General features: G+C 35.7%; 1 protein-coding gene across 1 annotated transcript in view; it reads left to right on the forward strand.

Annotated features, from left to right (window-relative positions):
* Positions 1-27,787, forward strand: part of LOC128929180 (uncharacterized) — a 221,368-nt gene that overhangs the window by 183,615 nt on the left and 9,966 nt on the right. The window lies entirely within an intron of this gene.

The raw sequence follows: 27,787 nt of genomic DNA on the forward strand, positions 1-27,787 counted from the left end.
TCGAGATAATTTCCTGTGTTTCATGTTTTAATTATTTTATCTTTGATTACTTAAGACAATCAAATATTCTCAATATTAAAAGATCTAAGGTTTTGTTTTCCTACAACCATGTTAATTTTCTGTATTTGCCTTTGAAATTTTATGTCATTTTGATTTAATTTCATTTTTTCTACAACTATGTTAATTTTCTGTATTTGCCTTTGAATATTGTGCCTCTTTGATTTTATTTCAAAGTGATCTGTGATCCTATTTCATCAAATATTTTAAACTGTTTGAAATTTTTGAGTAATTCCCAATAATTCAGTTTTAAATTAAGTCTTTTGACCTTGAATTAGCTTTGAGATTTTCTAAACAGGCTTCTGAGATTTGCCAAGATAACTTTTTTCTTTTCTTATAAAAGAGACATATTAGGATAATTGGGTTTATTTGATATGTTAAATTACATGGGAGGCATTGTCAAGAAAGAAATAATGTTTAAATGATACTATAACTAGAAAACATCATCGTCTCAGCCCAAAAGCTTCTTAAGCTGGTAAGTAACTTCAACAAAGTCTCAGGATACAAAATCAATTTGCAAAAATCACAAGTATTCATTTACACCAACACACAAGCAGAGAACCAAATCATGAATGAACTGCCATTGATAGTTGCTAGAAATACAGCTAACAAGGGAAGTAAAAGACCTCTTCAGAGAGAACTACAAACCACTGCTCAAGGAAATCAGAGAGGACACAAACAAATAGAAAAATATTCCATCCTCATGGATAGTAAGAATCAATATTGTGAAAATGGCCATACTGCCCAAAGTAATTTATAGATTTAATGCTACTCCCATTAAACTACCATTGACATTCTTCACAGAATTAGAAAAAACTACTTTAAAATTCATATGGAATGAAAAAAGAGTCCATATAGCCAAGAGAATCCTAAGCAAAAAGAACAAAGCTGGAGACATCAGCTACCTGACTTCAGACTATACTATAAGCCTACAGTAACCAAAACAGCATGGTACTGGTACAAAAACAGACTCCTAGACCAATGAAACAGAATAGAGAACTCACATATAGGACTACACATCGACAACCATCTGATCTTTGATAAGCCTGACAAAAACAAGCAATGAGGAAAGGATTCCTTATTTATTATACAGAACTGGGAGACCTGACTAGCCATATAAAGAAAACTGAAACTGGACCCCTTCTTTATAACATATACAAAAATTGACTCAAGATGGATTAAAGACTTAGATATAAATCCCAAAACTACAAAAACACTAGAAGATAATCTAGAAAATACCATTCAGGACAAAGGCACAGAGAAAGATTTTGTTACAAAAATGTCAATAGCAATTGCAACAAAAGAATAAGTTGACAAATGGGATCTAATTAAACTAAAGAGCTTCTGTACAGCAAAAGAAACTATCATCATAGAGAACAGAAAACCTACAGAATGGGAGAACATTTTTCCAATTTATTCATCTGACAAAGGTCTAATATCCAGAGTCTACAAGGAACTTAGACAAATTTATAAGAGAAAACCAAACAACCCCATTAAAGCGTGGGCAAAAAAACATGAATAGACACTTCTCAAAAGAAGACATTTATGCAACTAAAAAACATGAAAAAAAGCTCAGCATCATGGATCATTAGAGAAATGCAAATCAAAATCACAATGAGATACCATCTCATACCAGTTAGAATGGTGATTATTAAAAAGTCAAGAAACAAGAGATGCTGGAGAGGCTGTGGAGAAATAGGAATGCTTTTACACCATTGCTGGGCATGTAAATAAGTTCAACCATTGTGGAAAACAGTGTGGCGATTACTCAGAGACCTACAACCTGAAATTCTATTTCACCCATCAATGTCATTAATGGATGTATATATACCCAAAGAAATATAAACAATTTTGTTAGAAAGATACATGCACATGTGTGTTCACTGTAGCACTATTTACAATAGCAAAAACATGAAATCAATGCCCATCAACAATAGACTGGATAAAGAAAATATGGTGCATATGTGCCATGGAATACTGTGCAGCCATAAAAAAGAATGAGGTCATGTCCTTTGCAGGGACATGGATGTACTGGAGGCCATTACTCTCAGCAAACCAATGCAGGAACAGAAAAACAAACACCTCATGTTCTTATATATCTGGGAGCTGAACAAGGAGGACGCGTGGTCACATGGAGGAGAACAACACACAATGGGGTCTGTTGCTGGGAGGGGGTAGGCAGATGGAGAGCATCAGGAAACATAGGTAATGCATGCTGGGCTTAATAGCTAGGTGATGAGTTGATAGGTACAGAAAATCACCATGGCACACATTTGCCTATGTAACAAACCTGCACATCCTGCACATGTATCTGATAATTAAAAATAACAAAACAAAGAATTGAAACTACTAAAAAAAAAGAAAGGATGTTTAATCTTGAGTTATATGGATATATATTATTAATACATGTTCCAGAAGTTTTGTAAAATTCCTAGAGAACCAAGAGGTCCTGGTAAATCAATCATGATCCCAGTTATTATTTTTAAATATTACATGTTACAGAAATATCCAAATTTTATTGTCAATGACATTTTAATAAACTCTCATTAGATCTTTAACCACATCTACTTTTAAGTGGTTTTCTCATCCACAGACATTAAGTCTAAAATCCAAAAGTACTTTATCCACAAGAAAAGTCATGGAAAAGACTGACAAGTATAGGTTTCTGATAACTTTAAGATCATACCATTGGACTGGGTATAAATATCCAGAGCTCTAGTGAAGACATCAACAGGTTCATGAAGCCGTTAACCCCACATCTAGCAGAACAAGAATTAACATGGTTCTCAATGAACTGATGAGGATAATTGTTTAATGACCGTTTCTTTGAAACATTGCTCGTTCTTCAAATGTTTATCTTTCCAGATTTAAGAAAACCCTTCATTTTTTTCTTTTAAGCTATCTATATGTAAAGTAAAATTTTGTGAACAAAAATGGAAACATTTACTTTTCCTCCCACTTAGAATTTAGACACTCTTCATGAGTATTCTTTTTTTCTTCTTCTAATGGCAATATAGGCATTTGCATAAGCTCAATAAAAGAACTTGTTCTTCTTGTAACAAAGCAAAATTGGAAACAGTGATAATACCACCAAGGCTTTGACAGTTAGGTCTTACTTTTTGACATTCACAAACAACTTTAAGGAACTAGGGTTGACTTTATCAGGCTGGTAAAGCCTATGGGGAAAAAAATGATGTGGTACCTCAAATACATGGTTCATATGGTTGCTTGAGAGATGGGAAAGGAATGTTCCTTTCTGACAGGCCCAGGAACCTCAGGATACTTGAGGAACTACAAATGGAGGAATTCACCCATATCCATAGGTATTCCAGGCAAAGTTTGATGATGAGTCCTTGGTTTGGTTTTCCAGTTCTGAGACGCTTTTAAAAGCCCAATCTGAAATTTCTTACTGAAAGTTCTAGCGAAGCAGACTTAAAAGAGCCTAGGAGGAGGCAGAGCAAGGTGACTGAATAGAACTCTACAGTGATCATACCCTTGCAGGGCCACCAAATTTAAAAACTATCCACACAAGAAAGCATCTTCACAAGAACTAAAAAAATCAGGTGAACAATCACAAAACTTGGATTTAACATCATAGCAAGGAAAGAGGCACTGAAGAGGTTAGGAAAAAGTCTTTAATTGCCACCACCACCCTTTCCCCATCCCCCAGCAGTGCAGCATGGCATGGAGAGACCATTGGTGCACTTTGGCAGGTGGAGGTGGGGGTGGCAGAGAGCAAAGTGACTATGGGATTTTGCATTGGAACTCAATGCTACCCTATCACAGTGGAAAGCATCACAGGACAGAATTTGGCTGTGCCCAGGTAGGGAGTATTCAGGACAGCACTAACCAGAGAGAAATCATTCATCCCAGTGATCAAAACCCGAGATTTAGCATGCCCCATCAGCATGGACTAAAGTGTCTAAGGTCTTAAATAAGCTTGAAAGACAGTCCAGACCCCAAGGACAGAAATTCCTGGGCAAGTCTTGGCACTGTACCGTACTCAGAGCCAGTTCACTGGGGATACATAAGACCCAGTGAAACAACCACTGCCGTAGCCAAGGCAGAGTTTGTAATACCCCTCCCTCAATCGAAGGTAGCAGAGGTCACAGCTCCAGGAGGGAGTCCTTCTGCTTGAGGAAAGGAGAGGGAGGAGGAAAGATGGCTTATTCCTGAAACTTGGATACCAGCTCAGCCACAGTAAAATAAAGCAGCAAGCAGGATTCCAAAGTTGGCATTCCAAGCCATAGCTCCTGAGCAAAATTTCTGTACCCACCTCGACCAAAAGGGAACCCAATGCCATGAAGGTAAGAACACAGTCCTGGCGGAATTTACTACCTTCTGACTAAAGAGCCCTTAGGCCTTGAATAGATGTCAGTAATAGACAATCAGCTGTTGCCACAGGTCTGGGGCAAGTCCCAGTATTGTGCTCACTTCAGGTGTGACCTAGTACATTCCCAGCTGTAGTTACAATGGGGAGAGGCTCTTGCCACTTGAAAGAAAGATGGTAAGAAGGACATTGTCTTGCAACTTGGGTACCAGCTGAGCCACAGTAAAATAAAGCCAAAAGCAGACTTCTAAAGCCTCAAGTTTCAGGTCTTAGCTTGTTGGAGGGCATTTCTAGACTTACCCTGAGCCAGAAAGAAACTTGATGCCCTGAAGGGGGTAAACCAGGCATAGAAGGACTTATCACCTGCTGATTAAAGGTGATTAGGCCTTCAAAAAAAAAAAAAGCACCAGTACCCTGATTGTAGTGGCTATGTGCCTGGAGCAGTAGCTTGAGGAAGGGAGAGGAAAAAATAATGAGAACTTTGTCTTGTAACTGGATACCGGCTTTGCCCCAGTAAAATAAAGCACTAAACAGATTCCTAAAGCCCCCGATACTGGATGCCATTTCAAGACCAACCCTGGGCCAGAAGGGAACTGGCTACACTAAAAGGAAAGACCCGGGACTGGCAAGATACATACATCATTTGCTGACTAAAGAGTCCTTGGATCTTGGAGTAATGTAAGTGTCAGCCAAGAATAGGCATGACAGGCCTTGGGCAAGAACCAGTACTGTGCTGGCTTCTGGTGTTACCGAGCACAGTCCCAGTAGTAGTGGCCATAGGAGCGCTCGTGTCACCCTTCCCTCAACTCTAGGCAACTGAGCACGGAGAAAGAGAGACACTGTTTGGGAAGAAAATAAGGGAAGAGAACACTGCCTAGAAATCCCAGGACTTCTCCACAAGCTTACCCAAGATAACCAAGGCAGTAAATGTACAAGGCTGTGAAAGTTACAGCATTACTGGGCCTGCAGGGTACTCAAGTGCACAAATGGGTGCAGTGTCCACAGATTTAGATGACAACACTCAATTCCCTTTAATACTTGGAAAGCTTACTCAAGAAGGATGGGTATAAATAAGCCCAGACTGCAAATACCACAATAAATATATGATTGTCAATGCACAGACATCAATGAACATAAACATCAAGACCATACAGAAAACAAGACCTCACCAAATGAACTAAAGACACTGATGACTACAGAGTAACAGAGGTATGTGAATTTTCAGACAGATAATTAAAAGTAGCTTTATTGAGGAATGTCAATAAAATCCAAGATAACATGGAGAGGGACTTAAGAATCTTATGAGATAAATTTTACAAAGTCTGGGAAATAACTAAAAATATTGAAACAAGTTCTGGAGGTGAAAAATTCAATTGCAAACTGAAGAATACAGAAGCCTCTCAACAGCAGAACTGAACAAGTGGAATTATCAGTGTGTTTGAAGATAAGCTATTTGAAAGTAGAAAGTAGAATAGTCAAAAGAAAAAAAAATCATAAAGTATGCCTACAAGAACTAGAGAATAGTCTCAAAAAGGCACATCTAAGAGTTACTGGCCTTAAAGAGCAGATAGAAAAGAGATTGGGGTAGAAAGTCTATTCAAAAAGATAGTAACATAGAACTTTCCAAATCTAGAGAAACACATCAATAGTCAAGTACCAAATGATTATAAAACACCAGTCAGATTTAAGCCAAATAGACTACCTCAACATATTTAATAATCAGACACTCAATGGTCAAGGATAAAGAAAGAATCCTAAAAGCAACAAGAGAAAAAAAACAAAAATAACACATAAATAAAGGAACTATAATATATGTGGCAGCAGATTTTTTCACTGGATATTTTACAGACCAGGAGAAAGTAGTATGGTATATTTAAATTTCTCAAAGAAAAACCATTTATCTTAGAATATTATATACAGTGAAAATATCCTTCAAACATGATGAACACATATTTTCCCAAAGGGAGAGGAATTTCCTCAACACCAGACCAATCTTACAAGAAATATTAGAGGTAGTTATTTAATCAGAAGGAAAAGGACCTTGAAGACTAATAAAATATCATCTGAAAGTACAAAACTCACAGGTTTTGTAACCTTTTGTAGGTACACACACAAAAACAGAATATTATGACACTGTAATGATGGTTTGTAAACTACTCACATCTTGAGTAGGAAAAGATGAGTCTATCAAAAATAAAAACAAAAACAACTTTTTAGACATAGATAGTATAATAAAATATAAACAACAGTTTTTAAAAGTATGAGAGTGGAGATAAAGGTAGAGTTGTTTTAGTTTTCCTGTTGTTTGTTTTTGTAATCATGTTTAAGTTGTCATCAGTTTAATGTGTTATAATATGTTAATTGCAAGCCTTATGGTAACCTTAAAATAACCAACAACAGATACACAAAAAATTATGGGGCAAGAAATGAAAACATACCACCAGAGAAAATCACTTTCACAATAAGGAAAACAGAAAGAATAGAAGGAAGAATGATAAGACCACAAAACAAGTAACAAAAAGCCAGAAAACAAGTAACAAAATGACAGTAGTTTGTTTGTCAATAATAACATTGAATGTAAACAAACTCTCCAATTGGAATTCTCCAATCAAAAGACAAAGAGTGATAGAACAGATTAAAATACAAGACCCAATGATCTCTTGCCAACAAGAAACACAATTCATCTATAAAAATACATATAGACTAAATATAAATGGATGAAAAAAAGATAATTCATGCACATGCAAAGCAAAATAGAGCACAAGTAGCTATATTTATATCAGATAAAATAGAGTTCAAGACAAAAACTGTAAAAAGAGACAAAGATGGTCATTACTTAGTGATAAAAGAAATAAATTCAGCAAGAGGATATAACTATTGTAAATATATAGGCACTCAACACTAAAGCACCCAGATATAAACAGCAAATGTTATTGAAACTAAAGAGAGAAACAGGGCCAAACAAATGGATAACAGGAGATCTTACCACCACACTTCATTACTAGACAGATCATCTAAACAGAAAATCAACAAAGATCCATCAGACCTCATCTGCACTATAGACCAAATGAACCTAATAAATATTTACAAAATACTTCATCCAATGTCTACAGAATACACATTCTTTTCCTTAGCACATGAATCATTCTCAAAGGCAGACCATATGTTAGGCTACAGAATAAGTCCTAAAATATTCAAAAAATTAAAATCATATCAAATATATTTTCTGATCACAATGGAATAAAAGTAAAAACCAATAATGAGGAAATTTGGAAAGCATATGAACATGTAGAAATTAAACCACAATAATCTTGATTGACCAGTGGGTCAATGAAGAAGTTAAAAAAATGAAAAGCTTATTGAAACAAATGAAGATGGAAACACAAATAGCAAAACTATGGGATATAGCAAAACAGTACTAAGAGGAAAGTTTACAGCAATAAGTGCCTACAACAAAAATGTAGAAAAATGTCAAATAAACAACCTAATGATGCATCTTAAACAACTAGAAAAGCAAAAGTACAATAAACCCCAAATTAGTATGAAAAAGAAATAATAAATGTAATAGCATAAATAAAATTCAAATGGAAAAATACAAAAGATTAAGTGAAAAAATTGTTTTTTTGAAAAGATTAGCAAAACTTACAAATCTTTAGGAGTAACAAAAAAAAAGGAGAGAGAGAAAACCCAAATAGATAAAATCAAAAGTGAAAAAAGGGACACTGCAAGTGATATAACAGAAACTCAAGAAGATTATTAGAGACTATTATGAGCAACTATAAAGTCAGTAAACTTGAAAATCTAGAAGAGATGGATAAACTCCTAGACACATTCAGCCTACAAAGATTGAAATCCAAAATGTGAGCAAACCAGTAACAAGTAAAGAGATTAAAACCATACTAGATTTATAGCAAAGAAAATCACTTCACCTGATGACTTAGCTGCTGAATTCTACAAAACATTTAAAGAACTAATGTCAATTCTACTCAAACTATTCCAAAAATGAGTTTGAGAATATTCCATCCCAGGAGAAGGGAATACTTCCAAACTCATCTTATGAGGCCAGTATTCTCCTTATTCCATACTCAGACAGACACATTAAATAAACAAACAGAAAAAAACTATAGGCCAATATTGATAATAAACATTAATACAAAAATCCTCAATAAAGTATTAACAAGCCACATTCAGCAACATATTAAAAGATTATTTATCAGCCTAAGTAGGACTTATCCCAGGATAAGTCATTAGGATACATCATTTCAAAAGAATAAAGGATAAAGACCATATGATCATTCCATTTTATGCTGAAAGGCATTTGATAAAATTCAGCATCAAATCCCCCCAAACTTTTTGTGACCAAAAAAAAATCCCAGAAAACTGGGTCATACGGTTAGGTTTTGTGTCCCCACCCAAATCTCATTTTGAACTGTAATCACCATAATTCCCACATGTTAAGAGAGAGACCAGGTGGAGATAATTTAATCATGGGGGTGGTTTCCCCTATGCTGCTCTAGTAATAGTGAATGAGTTCTCATGAGATTTGATGGTTGTATAAGGGGCTCTTCCCACTTTGCATGGCACTTTTCTTTCCTGTCATTTTGTGAAGAAAGTTCCATTTCACCTCCTGCTGTAATTGTAAGTTTCCTGTGGCCTTCCCAGACATGCTGAACTGTGAGTCAATTAAATCTTTCCTTGATAAATTACCCAGTCTTGGGCTGTTCTTTATAACAGTGTGAAAAGAGACTAATGCCCTGGCTATAGAAGAAACATATCTCAACATAGTAAAAGCCGTATATGACCAACCCACAGCTAGTATCATATTGAATGGGGAAAAACTGAAAGTCTTTTCTCTAATCTCTGGAACAAGAGAAGGATGCCCATTTTCACCACTCTTATTCAACATAGTATTGAAAGTCACAGCTAAAGCAATCAATCAGAAAAAAGAAATAAATAAATGACATTCAAATTAGGAAAGAAGAAGTAAAATATCTTTGTTTGCAGATGAGTTTATATTTGAAAACAACTAAAGATTCCATCAAAAAATTATTAGAACAAATTCAGTAAAGTTGAAGGATACAAAACTAACATTAAAAAAATCAGTAGCATTTCTATATGCCAACAGCAAGCAATCTAAAAAAGAAATCAACAGTAACCTCCTTTACAATAACTACAAATAAAATAAAACATATAGAAATAAATTCAACCAAAGGAGTAAAAAATTCTCTACAATAAAAGCTATAAAACATTGATGCAAGAAATGGAAGAGAACACAAAAAATGAAGATATTCTATGTTCATACATTGGAAGAAATCAGTACTGTTAAAATGTCCATACTAATGACACCAAACTACAGATTCAACACAATCGTTATCAAAATAACAATGGACTTTCATCACAGCGGTAGAAAAAAAATCCTAAAATTTATATGAAATCACAAAAGAGTCAGAATAGCCATAACTGTCCTTAGCAAAATAAATGAAAATAAACAAAATTTGAAGTCACACAAAAAGAATCACTTTATGTGGCTTCAAATTATACTACAGAACTGTAGTCACCAAAACAGTATGATACTGGCATAAAAGACACATACAAACACATAAGATAATGGAACAGAAAAGAGTAGCCAGAAATTAATCCATATATCTACAGTGAACTCATTTTCAACCATGGCGTCAACAACATACATTGAAGAAAGGACAATCTCTTTAATAAATGTTGCTGCAAAAACTAAATATTCTTATGCTGAAGAATAAAACTAGATCCCTATCTCTCACCATATAAATCCAATGAACACAGATTAAAGATTCAAATCTAAGACTGAAAAGGATGAAACTACTAGACAAAAACCTTGTGGAAATTCTTCAGGACATTGATCTGAGCAAGCATGTCTTAAGTAGTACCCCAAAAACATATGCAAATAAAATAAAGGGACAAATGTGATTACATCAGGTTAAAAGCTTCTGCACAGTGAAGGAAACAATCAACAAAGTGATGAGACAGCCCATGTGATGGGACAACATTTTTGCAAACTATAGCTGTGACAAGGGACTAATAATCAGAATAGACAAGGAGCTCAAACAACTCAATAGGAAAAAAATCTTGTAATTCAATTAAACAAAGGATACAATATCTAATAAACATTTCTCAAAAGAAGATACACAAATAGCAAATGGGTATAGGAAAAAGTGCTCAATATCACTGATCATCGAGAAATGCAAATCCAAACTAAAATGAGATATCATTTTACCCCAGTTAAATTGGCTTTTATCCAAAAGACAGGCAATAAAAAATGCTGGCAAGGATGTGGAAGAAAGAGGACCCTTATACACCATTGGCAGGGATGTAAATTAATATAGAAACTATGGAGAAGTATAGAGGCTCCTCAAAAAACTAAAAATAGAACAAATCCCACTGCTATGTACACAGCCAAAAGAAAGGAAATCAGTATATGGAAGAGATGTGTACTCCCATGTTTGCTGCAGTACAATTAACAATAGCCAAGATTGGGAAGCAAGCTAAATGCCATCAATAGAAGAATGGACAAAGAATGTGTGGTACATATACAAAATGGAGTGCTATTTATTCATAAAAAGGATGAGATCCTGTCATTTGCAACAACATGGATGGAACTGGAGGACATTATGTTAAGTGAATTAAGCCAGTCATAGAAAGACAAACTTTGCATGTTCTAACTCATTTGTGCGAACTAAAAATTAAAACAATTGAACAGATGAAGATAGAGAGTAAAATGATGGTTACCAGAGGCTGAGTATGGTAGTTACGGATAGTGGGGGAGTGGGATGGTGAGTAGGCACAAAAATCTAGTTAAATACATTTAATAAGAACTAGTGTTTGATAGCATAACAGGGTAACTACAGTCTGGAATAATTTGTTGCACATTTTAGAATAATTGAGGGAATATAAATGAAATGTTTGTGACATAAAGAAATGATAAAATCTTGAGGTGATAGATATCCTATTTACCCTGATGGGATCAGTGTACATTGTATGCTTGTATTAAAATCTCATGTACTAAATACATACATTTACTATGTATCCATAAAAATAAAAATAAAGAGTAAAAAACATAATATTGTTACATTAAAGAGCCTATATTAAACAATCACTATTCTTGCTTTATTTATGTAAATAATAAGGCCAAGTTTCATGAGATTAAACTTATCTTGCAAACAAACTAGTCTTACTGTGATTATCTTTGGTAAAATTGAGAGTCACTTTAGAGAGAAATTTTGCTTTAGTATAAACCTACCTATATTGTATCCATTAACAGATTTTAATCCTGTTCTTTGAGGTTTCATTGTTCAACCTTGTAAACACTGGATCCTGAATTTCTCCAATATTTGGCTAGAATTCTTTAAACATTTACGTTTTTCTCCCACCTTTCTCACTTAAAATGACTAAGAACAAACATTGTCCTTTTCCTGAAGTCCTATATGCTGAAGCTGGATGACTTGATAGGTGCTTTTAGAGAAACCACCTCAACTTTTATATGGAAAACCTTTGTGCCTGTTGCTCTGTGGGCCACTCAGACATCACCAGAGACATTTAGACACTAAAAGAGACTTTTATCCTACAGTTTAGAAATCTTGACTGGCTGCCCTTCAGAGTCAGAAACTTGGTTTATAGTCTGCTCCAATTATAAATTTTCCTTTTTGTTACCATAGAAATGCCTCTTCAATGGGTTATCAGATACTCTACCAACTCAGTTTCTGGATTTTAAAATTTCCTGGGGAAATTTCAGATGGAGTCATATTGAGGCTCAGAAGACACCAAAATATAAACATACCCCATATTTTAAGACCATAGGGAACCAGAATATGGCACCCCAAAATATACTTATTTGACATTTTGAGCTTATTCTGGTAAACTACAGGTAGAGGAGTACCTCTGAAAAGGCATCCTATTGTAAAATAAATTTATATCCATAAAGTAATAGTATATTAATAAAAGTACTTGTATTAAAAAGAGGACTGCTCAAGATAACTTTTATTACCTGAGGTACTTTTTATTGCATAACAAGATAAACTTTATTCACCAAACATTTCCTTCTCTCACTCTCCTATGACTTATGTCACCACCAACCATCCCTCAGAAGCCCAAAGCTCCTATTCCTTTCTGTTGCTCAGGATGCTGTAGAAGCTTCAGTCGTGTGACATTTAAGGCTCTTGTTTTGTGAGACTCCTGTGCATTTATATATGATTAAATACAGTTTTACTCCTGTTAATATTTTTTATGTCAATTTAACTTGTATTCCAGTAAAAGAACCTGGAAGGATATAGAGAAGCCATTTTTCATTCCACTACACTGTTAAAATTTTTCACTTTGAGTCATCTGATGAAGGATGACTGATAATAATTGTTGAGGCCAGGCATGGTGGCTCATTTCTGTAATCCCTGCGCTTTGGTAGGCCGAGGCAGGTGGACAGCTTGAGTTCAAGAATTCAAGACTAGCCTGGACAACATGGCAAAACCCCATCTCTAAAGAAAGTACAAAAATTAGCTGGGTTTGAGGTGTGCACCTGTAGTCCCAGCTACTAGGGAGGCTGAGGTGGGAGGATCTCTTGAGTCTGGGAGGTGGAGGTTGCAGTGAGCCATGTTAACCCACTGCACTCCAGCCTAGGCAACAGAGTGAGAATCTGTTAAAATAATAGTAATAACAATAACGGCTGAGAAGTCAGAACTCTAACGCTAGACAGGTACTAATTGCTGGACTTGTATATAGAACTTAGAAAATAATAAAGTAGTGAGTCAAGGGAATAAGATTTGCTCATCTGAATTTATTTTATAACTTCAGACTAATGATCTTTTTTTCCAAATTTTTTTTTAAAAATTTTTTATATAAAAATGAGGAAGAACCTTTCTTTCATGTCACATTTTTTATCCCCAAGTTATCCCTTTGAGATCTTGTTTATTAACAATTTCATTGTGATGGAAGCATCTTCATGGGGTCATCTCATCTAGCTTATTTCTCTCTGACTTAAATGCTAACTGATGGAAAGGTCCAGATTAAAAGTTTCAGACAAGCAGGGTAACTGGACATTTTTGTTTCTTGGGCTTAATCAATTAAATAAAACCACCCTGCAGGGTACCTTTGGAAATGGCAGGCTTCACAGCTTGGTGAGCAAATAATAGAGTTGCTTTCATACTTGAGTTAACATCTGTTTAAACTTCAAATCAACTACAATTCAGGGCTCTTATTTCCTGAAGATGTGGGATAGGAGGAGTTTCAGAATAACTTACAGACAATTGCTCAAGCCCAAAGGGGAGGTTTCCAGGTTTTAAAAAGGGTAGAAACAAACTATGGATTGGTCTTTAAAAATATTCAAGCAGCGCGGGAGGTGGAGGTTGTAGTGAGCCGAGACCACGCATTTGCACTCCAGCCTCGGCAACACAGTGAGACTCCATCTCAAAAAAAAAAAAAAAAAAAAGTTCAAACAGAAGCCTCCCTTAGTCTAACCTAATGAAATAAATTAGAGGTACAAGCAAGTAAAAATAAAAAGCATTCTAAAAATTTGGGTTGCTATTCTGAAATTTAACTTTAAGCTTCCCCAGGTTGGTTACAAATGTAACACCCAAATTGGTAAAGTTTAGGGATCTACTCTGCTATTTCCTTATTCAGAACCTCCATAAAGGCTATAAGACCTAAACTTGTACCTCTGTCTTGCTATTAATACATAAACAAATGCTTTGGAATGAAGCACGTGACTAACTGAGATTAAAAGAATTCCTTATTCCTGGACTCACCTGTTGGCTTGGCCCTGCCCTTTTGACTTCTGAAAATGATTTCCTTTATATATGGAACGTGTGACCACCTGGTTTGCTCTGCCTTTAGAGTTTTTGCCTCTTTGACCCCTGTCTTCCTATTTGAGTCCTTTTGTCTGCTCTGTGCTGCCTGTGCCAGTCCTGATGGCTCTGATTTTACTTGGAACACCTACCTGTTCCTGCACCTATGCCACAGGTCACCGAGCCTTCCATCTCTTTGGTACTAAAACCCTCTACAGAATGGGGTTTTGAGACCTGTAACCCTCTGCACCTGACTGATATCCAGACTCTGGAGTGACCAGCTATTTTTGTGAAGGGGTCCATGGATTTCTGGTGAGGTGATGAGAGGTTGACTTCTGGCCTCTCTTCTCCTCTATGGGAAAACTGGACAAATGATAAAGGAACCTGTTTCTCATTTCTTTCGTGCTTCAGGAAAAGAAAGAAACAACTGGATATTTGCAATAGGCTAATGGCCCTGAAGTCCATCTATGTATTTTGTAAGAAACAAAACTTCAATGGTGGGATGCTCAGACCTTAATCCCTTCAACGGAGGGATGCTCAAACCTTAGCTATGGTTCCTGCTCTGCTGAAAGCCTTGTTTCTTCTTCTCCTACTCAGAAAATCCAACAATCTCACAATACTGAGGGAATGAAGGATAGGAATGCCTCTTGCTGGTGTCCAAACAAGTAAAAGAAAAAATACTTTTCTTCCTTCCCCAGTTTTATTAGGTATAACTGAAAAATAAAATTGTACATATTTATCATCTACAATATAATAATTTATATGCATGTACACTGTGAAATAATTGTGACAATCAAATTAATTTATACATTTCTCTACTTATATAGTTTTCTTTTTTTTTTTTGCTGAGAATATTAAAGGTCTTAGCAAACTTCAAGTGCATTGTCTATAGTTACCATGCTATGTATTAGATCCTCAGAACTATTCGTTTTATAACTGAAAGTTTGTACCCTTTCACCTACGTCTCTCTCCATTTCCCTCACCCCCAGTTCTTGGCAATGACCATTCTATTCTATGCTGTTTTCAACAATTTGAGGTTTTTTTGGTTGTTGGTTTTTTTGTTTTGTTTGTTCTGTTTTCAATTTCACATACAAGTGATACTTTGTATTCTCTTTCTCTGTCTGGCTTCTATCTCTAAGAATAATGCCCTTCAGTTTCTGCACGGTGGCTCACGCCTGTAATCCCAGCACTTTGGGAGGCTGAGGCGGGTGGATCACGAGGTCAAGAGATAGAGACCATCCTGATCAACGTGGTGAAACCCCATCTCTACTAAAAATACAAAAAATTAGCTGGGCATGGTGGCGCATGCCTGTAATCCCAGCTACTCAGGAGGCTGAGGCAGGAGAATTGCCTGAACCCAGGAGGCGGAGGTTGAGGTGAGCCGAGATAGGCACCATTGCACTCCAGCCTGGGTAACAAGAGCGAAACTCCATCTCAAAAAAAAGAAAAAAAGAAAAAGCAAAGAAAAGAAAATAATGCCCTTCAGACTTAATTATGTTGTCCAAAATTGCATATTTGCTACTTTTTAATAAAAGTAATATATATTCCATTGGGACATGTGTTCCATTCATTTCTGTATTCTTCAATTGCTTTCATCATCACTTTATAGTTTTTGGTGTGAAAATATTTCACTCCTTTGATTATATTTATTTCTACATATTTTATGGTTTTTCATGCTACTGTAATGGGATTGGTTTCTTAATTTTCTTTCAGTCAGCTTGTTATTGGTATACAGAAATGCAACTGATTTTTATATTGATTTTATACCCTGTAACTTTACTGAATTTATTAGTATTAAGTTTTTGGTTGAGTCTTTAGGGTTTTCTACATATAAGATCACGTCATCTGTAAAGAAGACAACATTACTTCTTTCTTTCCAATTCAGATGCCTATATTTCTTTTTCTTAATTTTCTAGGACTTACAATACTATTTTGAATAGAAGTGCTAAGAGTGAGCGTTCCTGTTTGGTTTCTGTTCTGGGAGGAAAAATCTTTGAGTCCTTCACTATTGATTACAGTATTAGCTGTGGGTATGTCATACATGGCCTTCATTGTCTTGAGGCCCATTTATTTTAAGTCTAATTTATTGTTTTTATCATGAAAGGATTTTGAATTTTGTCACATGACCTTTCTGCATCTATTAAGGTGACCACATGATTTTTATAAATTGTGTGGTAAATATGGTGTATCATTTTACTGATTAGTATATGTTGAACAATTCTAGCATTCCATAAAAAATATAGCTTGATCATAAGATATGAATCTTTTAATGCGCTGTTGACTTCTGTTCTCTAGTATTTTATTGAGAACTTTGGTATATATGTTTAGCAGGGATATTAGCTTATACTTTTCATGTAGTATCCTTCTTTGGCTTTTGTATCAGAGTAATGCTGGCCTTGTAAAGTAAGTTTGGAAGTGTCCCTCTTAAATTTTTATGAGGGTTTGAGAGGAATTGACATTAATTCTTCCTTAAAAGTTTGGTAGAATTCAGCATTGGAACCATTAGATCTTGGGCTTTTCTTCGTTGGAAGTTTTTGGATTATTGATTCAGTTCTATTACTATTAGTCTGTTAAGATTTTCCATTCCTTCGTGATTCAGTCTTGGTTGGATGAATATTTCTAGGAATTTATCCATGTCTTTGAGGTTATCCAATTTGCTGGTTTAAATTGTTCACATTAGTCTCTTATGATCCTTTGTATTGTGATGGTATCTGCTGTAGTACCTCTTCTCTCATATCTGATTTTATTCGAGTCTCCTTTTTCTTGCAAAAGTTTAGTCAATTTTATTTTTTTTAATGCCATCTCTTAGTACCATTTATCTTTTCTATTTTTTTTCTAGCCTCTATCTTATTTGTGTTCTGACTTTTGTTATTACCTTCCATCTTCTGGTTTTGTGCTTATTTTGTTTCTTCTTCTAGTTCCTTGTGGTATAAAGTTAGGTTGTTCATTTAATTTTTTTCTTTTTTCTTAGTGTAGCTAGTCATTGCTATGAATGAGTCTCCTAGAACTACTTTTGATGCATTTTGTAAGATTGGAATCTTGAGTTTCTAATTTTGTTTGTCTAAAGAGACTTTTGATATCACTTTTTAGTTATTCTTTGATTTACTTCTAATTTTTCAGGAGTGTCTTGCTTAATTTCCACTTATTTGTGACAATTTCCATTTTCTTTCAGTTACTGATTTATAGTTTTATGCCATTGTGCCTGGAAAAGACACCAGATATTATTTTAGTCTTCTTAAATTTGCTAAGGTTTATTTTGTGATGTAACATATAACCTTTCTTGGAGAATATTCTGTGTTTGCTTTAGAACAATGCGTATTCTGCTACTATTGGATGGAAAATTCTGTATGTATCTACTAGATCCATTTGTTCTAACATGTAGCTGAAGTCTGCTCTTTCCTTGCTGATTTTTTCTCTAGATGATCCATCCACTGTCAAAAGTAGAGTATTAAAGTTCTCTATTATTGCACTGCTGTCTATTTCTGCCTTCTGATCTGCTAAGATTTGCTTAATATATTTAGTTGCTCCAATGTTGAATGTGTATATATTTATAATTATGATATCCTTATAATTAATTGACCCCTTTTATACTACATAATGATCTTTTTGTTTCTTGTTACAATTTGTGACTTAAAGTTTATTCTGTCTGATGCTAAGTATATCTATCTCTGCTCCCTTTTGCTTTCCATTTGCATGAGATTTCTTTTTCTATTCCTTTACATTCAGTATAGACTTTTCCTTATAGCTGAAGTAAGATTTTTGAAGGCTGAATATAGTTCATAGTTTGGGCTTGTGTTTTGGTCATTTTATTTATCCATTTATCCACTCTATGTGTTTTGATTGGGGAATTTAATCCATTTACATCCAAGGTACTTACCGATAGATAAAAACCATCACCATTTTGCTCATTGTTTATTACTCTATTTTGTAGTTCTTTTCTTGCTCTACTGTTGTCTTCCTTTGTTATTTGGTGATTTCCCCTAATGGTATGTGTCTTAGTCTGGTTATGTTGCTTTGAAGGAATTCCTGAGGCTGGGTAATTTATAAAGAAAATAAGTTTCTTTTGCTCCTGGTTCTGTAGGCTATTCAAGAAACATGGTGTCAGCATCTGCTTCTGGTAAAAGATTCAGGCTGCCTCCACTCATGGTGGAAGGTGATAGGGAGCTGCCATGTGAGATCACATAATGGAAGAGGAAGCAAGAGTTGGAGAGGTGCCAAGTTCTTTTTGACAATCAGCCCTCACAGGAACTAATGGAGTGAGAACTTGCTCATTGCCTTTAGGACAGCCACATGGCATTCATGAAGGATCTGCCCCCGTGACCTGCACATCTCCTCTCAGGCCCAGCTTCTAACACTGGGGATGAAATTTCAGCTTGAGATTTGAAGGGGTCAAATATCCAAACTGTATCAGTATATTTGGATTCCTTTATTTTGTGTGTATCCGTTACAGAGTTTGTGCGTAATTATGATGAGACATACATAAAGTATCTTATAGCTATAACAGCTTATTTAAAGCTGTTAAAAACTTAAATTCCTATACATAGAAAAATTACATCTTTTATCTTTCACCCATTTTATATTTTCATGTCAAATTCATATATTTTATATATTGTGTATCCATTAATAAAATTCTTATAATTATTCTCAATACTTTGTCTTTAAATCTTTATGTGAGTTAGGTGATTTACACACAATCATTATATGAATATTCTGAAACTGACATTATACTTACTTTTACCAGTGAGTTTTGGAATTTTATATATTTTCATGTTAAATAACATTCTTTCATTTTAGTTTAATTTCCATGTATTCCCTTTATTTTCAGCTTTTGTTTAACTTTAGTATTTCTTGTAAGTTAGGTCTAGTGATGATCAACTTCCTCAGACTTTGGTTGTCTGGAAATGTTCTTATCTCTCTTTTATTTCTAAAGACAACTCTTCCAGGTATAGAGTTCTTGATTTGTAGTTTTTTCTTTCTTTTTCTTTTAGTACTTTATTGTATTCTCTCACCTTCTCCTAGCCTGCATGTTTTCTGTAGAGAAATTCACTGACAGCATTGTGGGAGTTTCCTTCGATGAGTTTCTTTTGCTGAGAAGTTTCTCTTGTTTTCAAATGGTCTATAACTTCAGACTCAAGATGCCCATTATTCTTAATTTTGTAAAATGTGAAGCATAAAGAAAACTGATCATAACTTTCCCCTATCTGTGTTCCACATGCTTTCTCCTCTTCTGATTTATAACGAGATAATTCTTATCTATCCCTTTTGTCTGTGTTTCGACCAAAGTTGGTAGTTTAAAGGTCTGGCATTCCTGTTCATTAAAGTTACACTATGGGGAAAGGAATGATAAAGCACTTTCACTTCTTTTTATCATAACCTACCACAATGAGGATCTGTCTACCAGATATAGGCACTCTCACTACTAAGACCAGGGGGTCATCTTGGTAGGTCCTTTTCATCTTTCTTAATAGGCACATGAGGAACGTGCTTAGCAACTTCTCCTCTGCAAAAAACAGAAACCTATGACATCAGAAAAGCCATGAAACAAACAGCCTGCTGGAAACATCCCAGTGCATCAGAACCAATGAAGTTAACATTTCTTCTGGACTAGAGATGAAGCACAGTTGGAGGGAGAATGTGTCTGGACTTGCCTTTTTTATTGGCTTTTGAGAACTTTACTGAGTCTGAGAAACATGAACGTTCTGTTTGGTTTTGATTTATTTTAAAAGTCAACCATATGCTATGGCCTCAAATTAGCCACTCCCCAGAGGCAATGGCAAAGTTTTTATCCATTCCACAAAGGTGGTATTGGCCCATGATAAAAGAATACAGCTGCTTATTTGTTAGCGGTAGTGCTTTTGGGGAGATATGAGAGGCCTCTTTCAAAAATGATCACTTCTGTGTTAAAAGGTCCATTCTATCTGCTTTGTTATGTAGGTTTATAGAGGTATTTATTTCCAATTCTGTGATTTTGATAATTGCCAGAGATGAAACAATTCTTTAAGTAAAGTCCTACATCTAAGACACTATAGGACTTCTTACAATATCCGTGTGAGTACACGATAAAGCAATTGGCAATTGTTTTTCACACTAAGTTAGCTGTCTAGACATCATTTATTTATGTGAGTCACAATCTATTTATATTTTCCTGATATATTTCACTTAGAGTATTTGCACACACACACACAAAAAACTGAATTCTAATTCCTTCTGTTTTGGTAATTGTTTCCATAAGTGCAGAGAAGAGGGGGGACTGCCACTCTTAACCACCACCACAGACTTGCCTGAAAGTTCATTAGTTTGTCCATCAGTTCATTTGCAAATGAATGAATCACAAATCAGAGTTAAAACTCTAATTACCTAGCTCGGGTTTGATGATCTTTCTCCACTCACCAAAAGTGTCTCCTGCCACCTTATAAAACTCCTGGACTCAGAGGAATTTCCTGAACAAATTCTTCAGACAAGATTAACAGATTGAACCAAACATTCACTGGATATCGGGTATGAGATAAGCCTTCCCTGTGCCTGCTGCTCTCATAACTTATGAATTCCTCACAACCAACCAAAGAAATGGGTATTTTTGTCTCATATTTATAAGTAGTGCCATATTTGAGGTTGCAGAATTGATTAATAGCAGAGAATGAATATGAAGTCAATATCCTTGGTCAGGCCTCTTTATCTCACATATCAGTTTACCTCCACAAATCAAGAGAGTTGTTGAAACAAAACAGTGGCTAGAGCCATTTAAACTTGAATCCTGCTCATTCTGACCTTAATAGAATGTTGTTAAAACTTTCTCTGAATGCCTTAGCCTTTATTAATTAATTAAATAGGGCTCATAAACTAGGTAAGGCTGACTCTATTGTAATGAGCTGCTTTACTCTCCTTCATATAATTTTACTGATGCTTGTAATCACTTTTTGCAAAAGCAATGTCCTTAAGGAAGCAAGTTGGCTTTTCTAAGATTTAGCCCCCATGTTACCTTCTCAAGGATCCAAACACACAATTCAGATCAAATTGTGGAGGCAAGCATTTCCAAAAAGATAGAACAGATTATTTTTAATCAAGATGAGCCTTTGGTGGAGGGGGGGGGAGGGAGGGAGGGAGATTGTATTATACAAGCAGTCAGTGTGTGTAGGAATGAACTCAGCCAGCCACTGGCACTTAATGAATCCCAGGTTTAACGCAGATGCTCTCAGTGAAGTACTGAAATTATCAGCATGAGAATACTAGCATCAAGAGTGTAAAACAGCCGTCTGTTTTCAGAAGAAATGAAGGTGAACTGGAACCCAACTACTCAGATTAGAATGGAAGGGATTCACCGGACAGAGGTCCTGAGTATACAGAGGTGCTAACTATTGGAGTAACTTCATCATACCTCCCGACACAGAATAAAATAGTCCTGAGACAGTGTCCTGAATAAAGTAGTCCTGAGACTATCCACAAGTGAAAGAAAGTCTCTGCCATTACCTAAAAAGCCTTAATACTTTTGGTAGTTTACTGTTACTATTAATAGCAACACACCGATTCAATCAAAAGTTTTGCTTTCTAAAGAATCTGTTAAGCTGGTTTCTTAATTAGATTTTTTCTGTTAACCACATTCATAATTTCCAGTAGCGATGGAGCATTAAACGTCATTGCTGTGAACCACTGATCACCTGTCAGTCAGTGACACATTCTAATTGCCGTTTCTATACCGCTTCTGGCATCCTCTCATAGACTCTCAAATCAGGCCCCAACTCAAATCTTCTGTTCTTTCCTGATACACTTGCATGAAGGATAACTTTGAATAAAGCAAGAAAAAGAGAAGATATTAAGTAATGACGGAGCATCCTTTATTTCTCATTCATTTATTAATTCATTCCTAGTTGAATAAACAAACCTTTCTCTTTATAAAAGTCCTTAAGCATTTGCTAGTATAGAGGATAGACTGATAATTTACTGGACTGGGACAGCAAACTTTGAATGATTCCCCAATTTATTTTTTTAATGTGAAAATGAAAACCTTCTCGTCATGGAGCAAACATGTAGTCTTTTATGACAACTGAGCCATTTTAAGATATTTCAAGAAATGATGGGTATGCATCAGAAATGACTCTGTAGTAACAGACTTGGTAGAGAGAACTGGCTTAGGAATTTTATCCAGTAATTCAGTTATTCAGCAATTCTCTTGACTTATGTAAGGTTTATAGTAGCATCAATTCATGTATTTTTCTTGACCATCTGCATTCATAATAAACACTTCCATCAGGAGCTTCAGAGAGATGGCCAGATGACAGAAGGGGTCAGGAGTTGCGGCTCATCTCTGGGCTACCATAAGAAGATCATGAGTTTATTGTGGACCAAAGTGTGATTACCAGCCTTGAAAACGGCTTTGCTCAAGAATGTGCTGGCATGTATCTGACCAACACATTCTTCCTCAGGGAAAGGTCATAGCACAAGTCATTTTTTCTGCACTTCCACTCAGAATTACTTGTAGGGATAAACATGGGATTTGTATTTGACATCCAGGGCAGACACTGTAGGGAACCCCAAGGAATTGTTTTTCAGCACACAGGACTCAGTCAAGCAACAAGAGATGATTCATATCAGGGACTTCTGTATGTCATCAATGATTGAAAATCCTGCAATGAGGCCAGAGGCCAGATGCTATAATCTAAATGCTTTTGCTCTCCCCAGTTTAACATGTTAAAATTCTAACCCCTCAATGTGATGGTACTGGGGGCGGCCTTTGGTGGTTGATTAGATCAGGAAGGTAGAGTCTTCATGAATGGCATTAAGGGCCTTTATTAAGGAGACCGCAGAGGACTCCTTCACCCCTTCCATCATGTGAGGATGCAGAAAGAAGATGATGTCTCACCAAACAGCAAATCTGCCAGCACCTTGGTTTCAGGTTTCCCAGCCTCTAGAACTCTAAAAAGGGAATGCCTGTCATTTATAAGCCACTCATGTCTATGGAACTTTGTAATAGCAGCCCAAATTGATAAAGACACCAAAAGACAACCACACTCTCACAAGCAAGTGTAGCCAGGCTGAAATTAGGTGCACATGTGGAAACACACAAACACATGCACACATAGACAATATGTGTGCATATTTACATAGACAATGTGTAAAACACAAATGACCCTCAGTGGTAGTGGAGCTTCATCAACCTTGCAAAGTACGAACAAAAGCAGAGGAGAACAGCATTTCCTCTTCCTCTATTTACTGGCAACCCCATATCCCGCATTGCTAACTTTCCCCTATCACAGTGCAAGATGCCGTTGTCCACTGAACTACCCTTGCTAGAAACATGAGCATTTTCTCCTTGACTGTCTTCCCCATCTTCCTTCCCAGATTCCCCAAGATCACTAAAAAATATCCTCTAATCTATTTCATATCTACCTACTTTAATCTACATCAATCCATATTTATAATTCACTTGCTAATGCTGGCCACCATGATTTCTTACCTAGATTGTCCTTCTAAATGCTCTCTTTGCCTCCATCCTAAGACACCTGTATGTACAGTTTGTTCCACAAGACACTTGATGATTTCTGAGGATGCATATAAGCACAATCTCAGTATGTAACCCAACAATCATTTAAAATATGTTTTAATATTTTTATTGCACATACATGGCAAAAATATTTCAAAATAGCACAGGCAAATATAAAAGGAATGATTAAAAACTTCCTCCTCATGATCTTAGGCCAGAGGTAAGCAAACTGTTCCTGCGAAGGGCCAGATCACAAAGATTTTATGCTTTATAGAACATTTGGTAACTATTAACAACTGCTCAATACACTGTTACAGCCCAGAAACATCTATAGACAATATGTAAAAAACAAATGACTGTGGCTGTGTTCCAATAAAACTTTATTTAAAAAAAAACAAGTGGCAAGCCAAATTTGCCCCACAGGACATAGTTTGCCCACTCCTGTATTAGACCAGCAGTCTTATGTCCCAAGGTAACAACGGTTAACAGTTTCTTGTAAAACATACTGCTCTTTGGTAAGTCTTTTAAGCAACCCCAGCTAAAGAAAACATAGTTTTGGGGCTGGGCGTGGTGGCTCAAGCCTGTAATCCCAGCACTTTGGGAGGCTGAGACGGGTGGATCACGAGGTCAAGAGATCGAGACCATCCTGGTCAACAAGGTGAAACCCTGTCTCTACTAAAAATACAAAAAATTAGCTGGGCATGGTGGCACATGCCTATAATCCCAGCTACTCAAGAGGCTGAGGCAGGAGAATTGCCTGAACCCAGGAGGCAGAGGTTGTGGTGAGCCGATATCGCGCCATTGCACTCCAGCCTGGGTAACAAGCACGAAACTTCGTCCTTAAAAAAAAAAAAAAAAAAAAAAAAAAAAAAAAGAAAGAAAGAAAACGTAGTTTTTACAGACACCAAAAATTCAACCAAATATGGTTGACCTGTGCTAATTTTTTCAAAACGGGAGAAATGACTAAATCACTTTATTTTCTCTATAAAGCAGAGAAGTACAATGTGTCTTGCGTGCATACCAACTACCTTTTGTTGAGTGACTCTGGAGAATCGAGAAAGGACAAAATCATTCAAGGTTTTGGCTACCACAACTATTCCTCAGTGTGAGTTCTAAACTACAGTTTTTACTAGAAATGAAACTGCCAATTCTAGTTTGATGCCTGGATGAGCATATAAAGCATCTAACCTACCTGACCGCAAAATCACAGTAAAAGCCCTAATGAGAACCCTGGCATTCTTTGGGTTTACCTAGAAATTTAGCCACTAGAGTGAATGCTGTTTCAAAGGTAGCATGCATTCTGAGCCAAAAAAAAAAAAACAAAAAGAAGGAAAAAAAGTTTGAAAATTCAGGATCTATATGTATACACTTTGCAAAAAATACCTGCGGGTGGCCTGTGCCCTGCAGTCTGTTGCACATTTCATGGAAATTTAGGAGTGCAATGTAGCATCTGTGAATCAAAAATTCAGAACTTCTATCAAATGTAAAAAAGTTTATTAGTATATTAGGAAAAATTTTTGTGACTACAAGATCATGTTCCACTTTGGTACTTTTTAAAAATATTGATGATTACAGGTTCTTCATGGTCATTGCCTTTCTTTTTTGTGATTCTCTTCATATCTCTGGATCTCCATGTTTCCGACTTAGCATCTGTTTCTCTTTCTCTCACTCACTTTGTCCATGTTTCCGACTTAGCATCTGTTTCTCTTTCTCTCACTCACTTTGTCCATGTTTCCGACTTAGCATCTGTTTCTCTTTCTCTCACTCACTTTGTCTGTCTTTCTCCATCTTTCTGTATCTCAGTATCTGTCTCTTACCTTCTCTTCCAATTTCCTTTCTCATAAGATTTTTTCATTTAAGCAGAAGACCATTTCATATCTCACCTCCATGAGTGAGGAGTTATAAGAGTTTAAGTGCTTGACTTACTATATATACATATGGCTAAGTGCCTGTGTGTGTACATATAGAAATATCTATGCACAGATACAAAGACAGATGAATATCATGATCAGCTAATGTTTGAGATTTAAATTGAAATGTATTTATATCTATTTATCTATCCATTATCTATGTATGTATCTATCCATACATATATGTTCTCTTTTTTGGAAGCACAGGTCATCAGAATGTTTAAAAACTATATGGTCTTGGTGCAAATACCTTCAAATAATGTCTCTTCTATAATTAAAAAGAAAAACAAAACTAATGAAGAAAGGAGTGAATATATCTGCTATTACACATTCAGAATTAAAAACAGAGTGATCTTCTTGCCACCTTTGTCATCAAAACTAGCTACAAACTCCAGCAATTAGAGTTTTTTTTTTCAAATCCAGTTGCCTAAAATTAAGCATGATATGGCTAAGTTTACCATCCCTTTTTTGAGTCTACAATTATTTCTTAAAAACATCATACAAATAGTTTATGTTCATAGAATAAAAGTCAGAAAACACAGATAATTTTAAACATAATCAAAACTCTGAATAATAATGTGGTGGTAACATTTCAGCCACATCTTTCTACATTTTTTTTCACAGCTTCATTTTATTTTACAAAAACAAAAATGTATTCAACAAAATTGTTTGAGATACTTTTACGTACCAGATGTCCAATTAGAGATTTGAGAGACATAAGAGAACTCAGTAGACACAATTTTTTTGCTCTCAGGGGACTTACAGTCATAATATTTTTCAAATTTATGTTTGTAGATTTTGTTTTGTGGCATACATTTTACAAGTCATTACATATAGATGGATTCTATAGTTAATGACTATATATATTCTATCATATTCTTGTACAAGGTCATAAGTTTTAGTTGCCTTTCTGCAGCACCAAGGAAAGTAAAAGAAAAACCAGCATGAATTAATATTTTCTCTGAGCAAATAGTTACAAACGCTGTAAGGGAGATAATCAGCAAAACAAAAGAGAACGAAAACAATTAAATACAAAAATAGCTTCAGCCCTCAAAGAGGAAAAGGGAAAAATGGAAAGGGGAGAGAGCATATTATAAAAAGATAGTAATATCACAAGTGATTTTATATATTTTATAAATATATTCTAATTTGGTATTAGATATTGTGCTTACTATCATGATTGCTATTAATAAAATTACGACAATCACAACAAAGTAATAATAACAATCACCACTTAACATTTGAGTGTTTATTATGTGCCAGTGACTATTTTAACTGCTAAATGTCTACCGACCTATGTAAGTCTCATAACAAACTTTTAAGCAGGGTGTTTTTTACATGTGATGGCATAGGGTCACAAAGTTATCTTCATGAAGTCACTGTGCTAATGAAAGTTGGAGAAATATTTCATATCCAAGGCATCTGTTCCAGAATGATTGCTACTAACCATTACGCTACAGCTGAAAGACTGTATCCCTTTATCTTCACAATGCAGTATCTTATTTATGTGGATAACTAGGAATGGTGGTTCCCTGGAACTCATTCCCACTATAAGAACTATAAAGCAAGGTGCTTATTTCAAGAGTAGAAAGATCCCTTTCCAGGAAAAGGTGTTGTCTCCTCTTTCTGAAGAGTTGGCAGGACATAATACATGGGCAACAAAATTCCTCTAGGGAATGCTTTTCAATCTTCAATATTCACAAGAATCATCTAGGGAGTTATTAAAACATGAATATACCTGCTCATTCTCCTGACCCCTCCAACAGAATACTAATCCTGGAGTCTAAATTTACCTAAATTCAGGTAATGCAAATGTAGGCAAATGAAGTCCACACCTAATGCTATTTTAATAGCCTATGAGAAAGCTTAGGACTTCCCAGTTCAAAATCTATGCACGCAGCCAAAACCAGGAAAAGTTATGGCGGAGGCGGGGGGGCTGGAAATAGCACTTCCAAACCTGAGCAACAAATCTTCTAATAACTATAATCAAAAGTGCCGAGGGAATTAAAGCACTCAACAAGAACTTCTAGTTTCCAAATGGGAGAGCCCTACATCAGATGGCCAATGAGTTTGTGTTCTCTTATTTGGTTACGAAATATGACCAGAACAATCAAACCTTTGGCTCAAGGGCACAATCTGATTAGCCAATTACCTGATACCATGGCTTAAAGCCCTGTCTTAAAACAAGTGTGCACAAGTCCATGCT

The sequence above is a fragment of the Callithrix jacchus genome, chromosome 12 (assembly GCF_049354715.1).
Source record: "Callithrix jacchus isolate 240 chromosome 12, calJac240_pri, whole genome shotgun sequence".
NCBI classification, from domain to species: domain Eukaryota; kingdom Metazoa; phylum Chordata; class Mammalia; order Primates; family Cebidae; genus Callithrix; species Callithrix jacchus.